The following is an 11,821-nucleotide window of genomic DNA, read 5'->3' on the forward strand; positions in this document are numbered from 1 at the left end:
ACTCAGCCTCTAAATGTAGTTTTTTTGCACCTAATTTGTTCATGGACAGTTCCACAAGTCCATATTTTCGGCTCATCCCCTTTCAACTGTCTCTTCTTCATATTCAGATCTACAAAGGCTGATTACCTGTGATATCTGCCACAATCCCCCACCCTCTACACAGGATGTTTTGATACAGATTTAGGATCTTAATTTGAATTATGTTTTAGTCCCACGCCTGGAAGTTGAATACTTTAACAAATCGAATGTGAAAGTGAGAGTGGTTCAGTGAGTGGGCTCTACCTTGAACAGGAAGATGATGAATGCAGGAAAGAACGTTCCTTTTCAGAACCATGGAGAGCGCATTATGTATTGTGGCGCAGCCCCTTTTTCTACTCTGTGTTAGAGACATATGTATTTGCTAAACTGCTCTAATCCCACTGCTCTCTAAACCATGGTTCACAATTTTATAAACTCCCAAATCATCCCCAAAATGCAATTTAATTGATGTCACTGTTGAGTGTTTTTAATCAGTTTGGTAAACATGTTCCTCCCATTGTGACATTGCCAACCATTCCGAATGGAATAATTTGACGTATTAATGATTCCCTATAAACCCTTTAATTCTAAGAAAGTGTTATATGGTCTTGAACTCGGTCAAATCACAGCAGCATGAAGGGCGATAATGAGTAGGCCTACGTTCAGTAGTTTTTGAAAGCGACCACGCTGAGATTGCTCCGCGAGCGGCGGCTTCTGTGTGCAGCTGGCCTGGTGATCGCGACGGGTTCGGCAGTCTACTTTCATAACAAATATTACGGCGTCGGTGAGGATGAACCGGCCACCTTGGAGATCGTGGACCGTGTTGTCACGTTTGAAGAGGGTACATTTACATATTTTACAATGTCTAAATAGCAATACTGACTGTATAAACGTGTAAAAAAAAAAGGAGGAAGGGAAGCGCTGCTAAGGTACACAATATTAGGTTTTGGTAGACAGAAGGTGCTCTTTGGTAAAGGGGTAAATTGGCCGTCTAAAGAAGGAGGACAAGGCACTCTTCATAAAATTAATGAAAATGCCTTTATTTGTATGGAATGTTCAATGGAAAGTTTTTAAAAATTGTTTCCTTGAACATTACATACAAATGAAGGCATTTTAATGAATGATATGAAGAGTTCCGTGGTCCTCCTTACTTTGACATGCTGTATATAGTCCGGACTGAAACTATATTCAGGTCTCGTCTAAAATGGCACCTATACCCTATTCCCTATTTATTTATTTCTACCAGGGCCCATAGTAATATGGTCAAAAGGCTCTGGTTAATAGTAGTGCTATAAATAGGGAATAGGGTGCCATTTAGGAGTGATTTGATGACATGATGATGGCTAGTAATTCCACTATTAACAACAACAAACGAACATGCTCCTCTGAAACCAAACCTTTTCTTTAGGTTTTATTGAAGATATTGGTACATTATGCAGACACATAAATACAATGTGATATCATACAATATAAACACAATTAAATTATAAGATCAGCCTAACTACATGGACAGATGTTTGGTGTCTTGTAGTATTTCTTCAACTTAGAAAACATAATCCTTTATTGTTTATTCATGAAGATCATGATCCCACCCTGGACCAGGAGGACCCCGTCCTTGTTCAGGTAAGAATACTGTAGGCCTATCAATAGTCTGGGTACCGGTAGGTTTCTGCTCTCTTGCCAATTCCATCGTGGCAAAATGATATTTGCATGACAATCCCATAAGGAGTTGTCAGAGAGCTGAAACTACCTGGCACCCAGGCTATAACAATACTGCTTCATTATCAGGACTGGTTCAATAACAATCTGACATTCAAACTGTAATTTTACTGACTTGAAAATGGATCCTGATTTATTCCTTAGTTTGTGGATGAGGAGGTTGGGCAGCGTCCCTGTCTGGCTTTAGTCCCTTGGTCTGGACCTCTGTGGGTTCCCAGCTCTGTAAGTCCAACAGTACTGATACTCTCTTGTCTTCACTCTGGTCTATTGACTGGTTTATGTAACTTAAACACAAACATGATGTTTTCTGAAGAACAATATGGGAATACATTTCTGTAAACATACTCCATGTTTTTTACAACTGCAGCTGACTTATTACCTTACCCTTGCTGGGAGGATGATAGTGAGAGAGCTGGCAGTGTTAAACACACAGGTAACCATGCAGATTATTGGACAAAGATCATATTTTCTAATAGGCATGATTACCTTCAGTATCCACTATGGTCGTGAAATACTTTGTTGTCCTTTCCCTCATTTTCTCACAGATTTTCATGATGGAACAGCCGATTTTCATCTGTTTCACTCCTGTAGGGAGGTTGGTGTGGGAGGAACTGACTTCTCAAACTGAACAGGTAGCCATTCATGTGTAGATACTTCAGATGTTTCCTTAACATTTGAACACAGACCTGTGTAGTTCAACTGCCAACCCTTTTAGAATCTATAATACAGTGGCCTCCTTTTGAGATCCTCCATATACCAGTCGGTCACTCCCTATAGGCTACCAGTCAATCATTCAAACTGACTCATAAATTGATCCTGTCTTGTTCTTTAGTATATGGATGAGGAGGTTGGGCAGCAGCCCTGTCTGGATTTAATCCCTTGGTCTGTTTATAAATAATCACAGAGAAAGCTCTACAATTAGGGGATGTCTTTGTTTTGCAGCCAAATAGTGAAGACTCTGGTTTACCCTTTGAGAAGATGCAGCTGGTTGGGAACTGGGGTTCGTTTCATTTCCATACCTGGATAATCCATTATGGACGAGTGCAGGTACTTCAGACATATTCTTAACATTTATGAACACACCTGTGTGTTTTAACTCCCATTTGTCTCTGGGGTTTCTTTTGTATGTCTGGTCCTAATTGAAACCTAGAGGAAAGTTGTTGTACGAAATTCATGTGGGCTCTATATCACTGCCAGTGGTGATCACCTGCCAAATGATATAGAAATCTACATCTAAAATATACAGAGAGGTGTGCAGACTGAAGCTGTTTTTCCTTATAGCAAAACGAAGAGGACATGCATCACCTGTGCATTGTGAGGGGAGTGGAGAAACAGCTGTGGTGGAGCAGAGTCATTCAGGAAAAAATCCTGGACCCATGGGTGAGAGATTCTCAACTGATCTTTCATCTCAAATGCACCTGTTTTGTGTCAAATGATGTACAAAATATAGGGCTACTTATATTTCCTGAATGAAATGTAATTTTGCCATGTGCCTCTTTGAAAGGGGTAATGTCCAGGTGGTCCTCACCAACAAGGAGGTGACTGGTATTAAGGTACAGTCAAACACTCATAAAAGAAAATGGAAAGTGGCAAATGTCCATTTACCTATTTAAATAAATGTTGACAAAATGAAATGATACATTTAAATTTCTATCGTCATTTTTAGTACCTTGGTAGAAGGATCCATGGACTCAGGTCTTGCCTCGTCAAGAGGAGGTCAGAGTTCACCTATTATGAGGACGCCCAGGTATGCCTCGTTGTTTCTCTGTGGTAGGATTTATTTCAGTGTTTGGTTGAGGGTTTTCAACATTGTGGTTGGGCTGACGGTGTTGTTTGTTAAATAGCAGGTGGATATCTCCACCACAGTGGAGGGGTTCCAGGAGAGGGGGATGACATGATGACGTATCAGTTCTCTACCCTCTGACATTATCACCACCCTCATGAGCCGTCCTCTGGCTCTTCTCAGCAGTTCCCCCAGGATTCTCCACCTCCCCCTCCGCCTCCCCGTTCCCCTTCCCCTCCACCTTACCACTTTACCCAGGACCAGACCCCTGACAGCACTCCTCAGGTAAAACTCTTTCTACAGTCAATAACCCTTTTTATTTGTTTTCCTGACATTTGTACTTGTGTGTACAGGTATGTGTCTCAGTGTCATTGTGTTCCAAGCACAGTGTTTTGGTTTCAACAGGTTTGTCAAGTTTTAGGTCAGGATGAAAGTATTGTTATGATGTCACTGAATGTTTTGTCCTCTTCAGTTGCAGGTGAAATGCAGTTTAGTATTTATTTTATCTACTTATCTAGGAACAAATTCTTAAGTGACTTACCTTGGGAGCCCAGAGTTGATGTTAATGTGATGTCTGTTTTAGGAGTTTGTGGAGAGCAACATAATGTTGCAGATGTGCCCCAGCTGTGGTGAGTTTGCTTTCATGTGTTCATCTATAGTAAAAACATTTGCTTTGAAATAATCTGCCCCTATATTGTAGTTATACAGATGTAGGACCTTAATAACCTTTTACTGCAGTGGGCTAAATCAGGTTCACTGTCAGGATCGTCATAAGAACACTCGTACCAAAGCGCAGCGTGAAATCGGTTGACATCTTTTATTTGAAGTGAACCGCACAAAAACAATAAAAGAATAAACAAAACGTTATGATCTGGAGTGCTCAAAGGCAACAACACAAAAACAAGATCCCACAAAACACAGAGGAAATGGCTGCCTAAATATGATTCCCAATCAGAGACAACAATAAACAGCTGCCTCTGATAGGGAACCATACCAGGCCAACATAGAAAAAAACAACCTAGATTACCCACCTAGTCACACCCCAACCTAACCAAAGAGAATAAAAAGGCTCTCTATGGTCAGGGTGTGACAGTCACACACAGTGTTTCTTAGTAGTCTTAAACACATCTACCTTGAAACAAAAGTATACATCTCACACACATGGATATAGTCTTAAAAAAGAAGACACCATTAGCATTTCAGATATAGAGTTGAAACACTTTATATACACTACCGTTCAAACGTTTTCAAACACCTACTCATTCAAGGGTTTTCTTTATTTTTACTCTTTTCTACGTTGTAGAATAATAGTGAAGACATCAAAACTATGAAAGAACACATGGAATCAAAGTATATTTTATGTTTGAGATTCTTCAAATAGTCACCCTTTGCCTTGACAACAGCTTTGCACACTCTTGGCACACTCTTGGCATAGGAAATATTTGTTATTATGTGGATTATATTTGACATTTTTTGAAGGGGTTGATAGATTTTTCGTTAGGGCAAATCAAGTCTGTAATTACAAACTTTAAAAGCCTTTTTTAAAACTAAAATACACTACAAGTGTCTCAGCAACAAACGACGGATCAAATTAAGATCCTACATTGGTATGGTTTTTATAAATCCTGCAGTTTGTAAATATTGTGGCTAACATAAAAGGATATCTTCATCTCATGGCATTAATGTATGCTTTAGCTTCTTATGTTGCACATTTGCTAAAAACATTTCTATTTACAGGAGTTACTTTGGAAACCAAGGACAAGCAACTTCTCTCTGAGGCTGGCCGGTATCCGACGTGCTATGGAGGTGAGAAAGTGAATTTACCACCTTTTGAATTTCATTTTATGTACATTTCTGTACCATTTCTAAATGTACTGTCTTGTTCTCACAGGCTCTGACATCCTCAGACAGTACCTCCCTTAATTACCTCACCCACGCTGGGAGGATGGTGTTGAGGACTTGGTCAGCTCAACCAGCAGGTAACCATTCAAATAATTGTACAACATTCATCAGACCAGATATATAGTTCCCACTGGGCACAGATGTCATTTCAGCGTGTCGTTTTAGTTACAATTGGTTAGGTTGTCAACTAATGTGAATTCAATCAAAATAAAATCTACCAGGTCATTGACTTAGGTTAAAAAGTTTGGTGAAAAATACGTTGATGACTTTTTTTCAATTCAATCAGTTTTCCATTTTGGTTTAACATCATCACATTACATTGTTGTTGTTGAAATGACAAAGGAAACAAAGTTGATTCAACCAGTCTTTGCCCAGTGGCTTACATTTAGGCAATAGTGATTCATAAGGTTTAGTTGAAAAGTTCCAATGTCTTACAAGCCAAACAATCAGAGGCCCTCGTTACAGACCTGAAGCTTTGAGTTTATGACCCAAGTTCCCAAGGAATTGTATGATTGTTTTGTTTTGAGGATGTGAGGCAGTTTCAGCAGGCCTACGACATCCTGGTGAACTTCATTAATGAGCCAGCAAACAGGGAGCGACTAGAGCTGAGATGGCTCTTGTAGGAGTAGGTTTACATGCAAGCCTTGAGTGTTAGCTGCAGGCACCGTCTGCTCATCCAACATCTACTCAATGAGACTTTCTAAAGTGCTTGTCAATGAAAATATGTAATTATCTTATTCGTTTGACTTCAGATCAACCACATCAATTTCACAGATGTATTTTATGAATTCGTTCTACTGAGCCTTCTTGAAGGAAAAACATCTCTTCCAACTTCTGTAAGTGACCCTAATAATGTAAACAGATCCTGTTGTTTATCTACCCCATCCACACTGTAGCCATACCAGGTCTGTAGACACTCACCATGTCCCCTGTTCCTACTCCAGAGGCCTGGTACCTTCTATTATCTGCTCATGGAAGTGATGATGAGGATTCGCCCTCCTGGAGGAGCCTGGACAGAGTCTGCTGGGAACTTCTACCTCCTCATTAAGGTGCATATTTATTTATTTATTCTCTCTCTCTCTCAAACTGTGTGTGATGGTTTGTCATCCTTATCTTTGTAGCTGGTCATTAACTATTTGTTGATGATGATGATGTGTCTGTTGTCGTCAGGATCAGATGAAGGCGTGGTTGGACTCCATCTTCAACCTCGATGAGTCCATCTATGAAAGCCCAGAGAGGCTCTCGTGGCAGGTGATGGAGATTCTAGAAATGCAGGTTGACTTCCTCCTGTCCAGCCTGGATTAAGGGTCCCAAACTGAGCTGAGGATCCCAAACACAAAATAAAGTATTTTGCATTTAAACAATATCTGTCAATCTCAAACTAATTTTACATCATGTCAAATCAAATCAAAGCACATTTTATTGGTCACAAACACATGCTTAGCAGATGTTAATGCGAGTGTAGCGAAATGCTTGTGCTTCTAGTTCTGACAGTGCAGTAATATTTAAAAAGTAATCTAACAATTTCAAAACAACTACCTTATACACACACAAGTATGAAGGAATGAATAAGAATATATACATGTAAATATATGGATGAGAGATGGCCGTGCGGCTTTGGCAAGATGCAGTAGATGGTATAGTACAGTATATACATAAGAGATGAGTAATGTAGGGTATGTAAACATTATATAAAGTGGCATTGTTTAAAGTGACCAGTGATACATTTATGACATCCAATTTTTTATTATTTAAGTGGCTAGAGATTTGAGTCAGTATGTTGGCAGCAGCCACTCAATGTTAGTGATGGCTGCTTAACCTCACTTGGGAATGTGGGACGCTAGCGTTCGATATCCATCACTTATGTCCAAATACCTCCTTTTGTTCTCATGTTTAGCCCAGTAATCCAAATTCATGAGGCGCAAGCAGCCGAAAAGTCAAAACGTTCCGTTACAGTCCGTAGAAACATATCAACGATGTATAGAATCAATCTTTCGGATGTTTTTAACATAAATCTTCAATAATGTTTCAACTGGAGAATTCCTTTGTCTGTAGAAATGCAGTGGAACGCAAGCTAACTCTCACGTGAACGTGCGTGATCAGCTCATGCCACTCTGGCAGATGTCTGTGTAACGGCTTTCTTCCTGGGAAGGAGAGGCGGACCAAAACGCAGCGTTGTTAGGGTTAAACATCTTTAATAAAGACGAATACAGAGAAAACACTACAAATATACAAAACAATAAATGTGAAAATCGAAAACAGTCCTGTGTGTTGAAACAAAGGTGCGGACTCCGACCGCACAACCTAAACCTATAGGGGAGGGTCTGGGTGGGCATCTGTCCGCGGTGGCGGCTCTGGCGCTGGACGTGGACCCCACTCCATAGTCCACTTCCTTAGCGTCCTTTGAGTGGCGACCCTCGCCGCCGACCTGGGCCTAGCAACCCTGACAAAGGACTCCACTGGACTGAGGGGCAGCTCCGGACTGAGGGGCAGCTCGGGACTGAGGGGTAGCTCAGGACTGATGGGTAGCTCAGGCCTGAGGGGTAGCTCAGGACTGAGGGGTAGCTCAGGACTGAGAGGTAGCTCAGGACTGAGAGGTAGCTCAGGACTGAGAGGTAGAGGGAGTTGGCTCAGGTCTGGCTCCTGACTCTGCCACACTCTCCCTGTGTCCCCCCCCAATACATTTTTGGGGCTGCCTCTCGGGCTTCCAGCCGCTCTGCCGTGCTAGCTCCTCACAATGCCGCCTCTCTGCTTTCGCTGCCTCCAGCTTGGCTTTGGGGCGGCAATATTCCCCTGGCTCTGCCCAGGGTCCTTTCCCGTCTAGGATCTCCTCCCAAGTCCATTTTTCCAAATAGTGCAGCCTCTCCCACTGCTGCTGCTGCTGCTGCTGCTGCTGCTGCTGCCTCTGTTGCTTCTCCTGCTGTTGCTTTTGCAGCTGCTGCTGTTGCTGCTGCTGCCGCTGTCTGTTACCACGCCGCTTGGTCCTTGGTTGGTGGGTGATTCTGTAACGGCTCTCTTACTGGGAAGGAGAGGCGGACCAAAACACAGCGTTGTTAGGGTTAACCATCTTTAATGAAGACAAATACCGAGAAAACACTACAAATATACAAAACAATAAATGTGAAAACCGAAAACAGTCCTGTCTGTTGAAACAAACACAGACACGGAAATAATCACCCACAAACCCCAACACAAAACAAGCTACCTAAATGTGGTTTCCCAATCAATGACTAACACCTGCCTCTGATTGAGAACCATATCAGGCCAACCACAGAAACAGACAAACTAGACACACAACATAGAATGCCTATCCTGCTCACGTCCTGACCAACACTAAAACAAGGAAAACACACAAGAACTATGGTCAGAACGTAACAGTCTGACTCATTCAGCTCCCATTCCCCCTCCTTCACAGTAGAAGCATCAAAGACTGTTGACATCTAGTGGAAGCCTGAGGAAGTGCAATATGACCCCATAGACACTGTATATTCGATAGGCAATGACTTGAAAAACTACAAACCCCATATTTCCCACTACCTGGTTGGATTTTTCTTCTCAGGTTTTTGCCTGCCATATGCGTTCTGTTATACTCACAGACATCATTCAAACAGTTTTAGAAACTTCAGAATGTTTTCTATCCAAATCTACTAATTATATGCATATTCTGGCTTTTATGGCTGAGTAGCAGGCAGTTTAATTTGGGCACGCTTTTCATACAAAATTCCGAATGCTGCCCTAGAGAAGTTAACAGTCTGATGGCCTTGATGATCTGTTTGGCCATCTGTTACATCGAGTGGTGTAGGTGTCCTGGAGGGCAGGTAGTTTGCCCCCAGTGATATGTTGTGCAGACCTCACTACCCTCTAGAGGTCCTTCTGTGGCTCAGTTGGTAGAGCATGGCGCTTGTAACGCCAGGGTAGTGGGTCTCGATTCCCGGGACCACCCATACGTAGAATGTATGCACACATGACTGTAAGTCGCTTTGGATAAAAGCGTCAGCTAAATGGCATATATTATTATTATTATTATTATATTTAGAGAGCATTACGGCTGTGGGAGGAGCAGTTTCCGTACCAAGCGGTGATACAGCCCGACAGGATGCTCTCGATTGTGCATCTGTAAAAGTTTGTTTGTGTTTTCGTTGACAAGTCGAATTTCTTCAGCCTCCAGAGAGTTGAAGAGGCGCTGTTGCGCCTTCTTCATCACGCTGTCTGTGTGGGTGGACCAGTTCAGTTTGTCCGTGATGTATACGCAGAGGAACTTAAAACTTTCTCCACTACGGTCCCGTCGATGTGGATAGGGGGGTGCTCACTCTGCTGTTTCCTGAAGTCCACGATCGTCTCGTTTGTTTTGTTGACGTTGAGTGTGAGGTTATTTTCCTGACACCACACTCCGAGGGCCCTCAACTCCTCCCTGTAGGCGATCTCGTCATTGTTGGTAATCAAGCCTGCCACTGGAGTGTTGTCTGCAAACTTGATGATTGAGTTGGAGGCGTGCATGGCCACGCACTCATTTGTCAGCTCAAGCCATCTCCATTGACCATACGCCCAGATTAGCTGCAGGGAACTAGAGTGGAGACAATAAAAACACAGACACTAACAGAACAGAAATATCCTCCTATTTGTTAAGTGTTAATGGGGTAACTATTAATATCAAAACAAATCATGTAAATGTATAATTTTTTCTATACAGAAGTCAGATAATAAGTTCCGTGTGTGCAATAATGGTGTTTTAACATGATTTTTCAATGACTACCTCATCTCTGTGTTCTACACATACAATTATCAAATCAAATTTCTATTTGTCACATGTGCCGAATACAACAGGTGTAGTAGAACTTATAGTGAAATGCTTACTTAAAAGCCTTAACCAACAATGCAGTTCAAGAAATAAAGTTGATAAAATATTTACTAAATAAACGAACTAAAAATCAAATGAAATGTACATAACAATAACAATGACTGGTCCTTTCTGTGACACCGCCTTAGTCTTTTATAGGTCCTGGATGTAAGGAAGCTTGGCCCCAGTGATTTACTGGTCCATACACACTCCTGTAGCGCCTTACGGTCAGGATGCTCTCGATGGCACAGCTCTAGAACTTCTTGAGGATCTGGGGACCCATGTCAAATATTTTCAGTCTCTTGAGGAGGAAAACGTGTTGTCGTGCCCTCTTCACATCTGTCTTGGTGTGTTTGGATCATGATAGTTTGTTGGTGATGTGGACACCAAGGAACTTGAAACTCTCGACCCGCTCCACTTCAGTCCCGTCGATGTTAATAGGGGGCCTGTTCGGCCCGCCATTTCCTGTAGTCCACAATCAGCTCCTTTGCCTTACTCACATTGAGAGAGAGGTTGTTGTCCTGGTACCACACTGCCAGGTCTCTGACCTCTGTCCTCCTCCCTATTATCTGTAAGGTCCCCCAATCGAGCAGTGAACTTCAAACACAGATTAAACCACAAAGACCAGGGAGGTTTTCCAATGCCTCACAAAGAAGGGCACCTATTGGTAGATGGGTAAAAAAAAGCAGACATTAAATATCCCTTTGAGCATTGTGAAGTTATTAGTTACACTTTGGCTGGTGTACCAATTCACCCAGTGACTACTAATTAATCGTCAATAATGATGAGTGAGAACGTTGCAGACACACAATTATCATAAGCGCAAGACATGCTAACCTCCCACCATTACAATAACAGGGGAGGTTAGCATTCCTGGGGTGTATGATATTTATACCTCTTTAACTTTCTCACTCCTCATTATTCACGATTCATTCAGGATTATCCCTAATCATGGTCGCATCCACATTAATGTAGACGTGTTTAGAAACATATTCTATTCTTATCTACAATAAAAGTGACTCCAAAATGACACAATACATTATTTACCATTCATTTCTGTTGGGCAGAAAATAATCTGAAACACAACCAAAACAAAGAGCAAATGCATCCAACAACTTTGTAGAGTCACAAGCTTGATGAAGTCATTAATGTGGTGTCAATATGGGACCAAGTACCTTTTACTACTTTAATACACATATAAGTGAATTGTCCCAATACTTTTGGTCCCCTAAAATGGGGGGACAGCATACAAAAAGTGCTGTAATTTCTAAAGGGTTCAACCGATATGGATGGAAATACCCTCAAATTAAAGCTGACAGTCTGCCCTTTAACCCCATAGTCTATGTATAATTTAAATCCAAAGTCCTGGAGTACAGAGCCAAAACAACAACACATTTGTGGCTGTTCCAATACTATTGGAGCTCACTGTATGTGCATGCAATTTATCTTTATGAATAAAATACAGTAGTTATCTTCAATGGGTTTGGCCATTGATCTTTTGGCTAAAAGATAAGTCATCATTATCTCTGAGTGCTCTTTCACATTGCTGTTACAAATATTTC

The 11,821-nt window shown here is 41.6% G+C and overlaps 1 protein-coding gene and 1 long non-coding RNA gene across 5 annotated transcripts in view; one reads left to right on the forward strand and one right to left on the reverse strand.

Moving 5' to 3' along the window:
* Positions 1-11,821, reverse strand: part of LOC118399358 (semaphorin-6D-like) — a 186,714-nt gene that overhangs the window by 120,463 nt on the left and 54,430 nt on the right. The window lies entirely within an intron of this gene.
* On the forward strand, positions 6,144-6,747 carry LOC127909858 (uncharacterized). Its single transcript, XR_008072617.1, has 3 exons — positions 6,144-6,258; positions 6,367-6,471; positions 6,593-6,747. It is a non-coding gene; the product is annotated as an uncharacterized LOC127909858 (long non-coding RNA).

Source organism: Oncorhynchus keta, chromosome 20 (genome assembly GCF_023373465.1).
Source record: "Oncorhynchus keta strain PuntledgeMale-10-30-2019 chromosome 20, Oket_V2, whole genome shotgun sequence".
Classification (NCBI taxonomy): domain Eukaryota; kingdom Metazoa; phylum Chordata; class Actinopteri; order Salmoniformes; family Salmonidae; genus Oncorhynchus; species Oncorhynchus keta.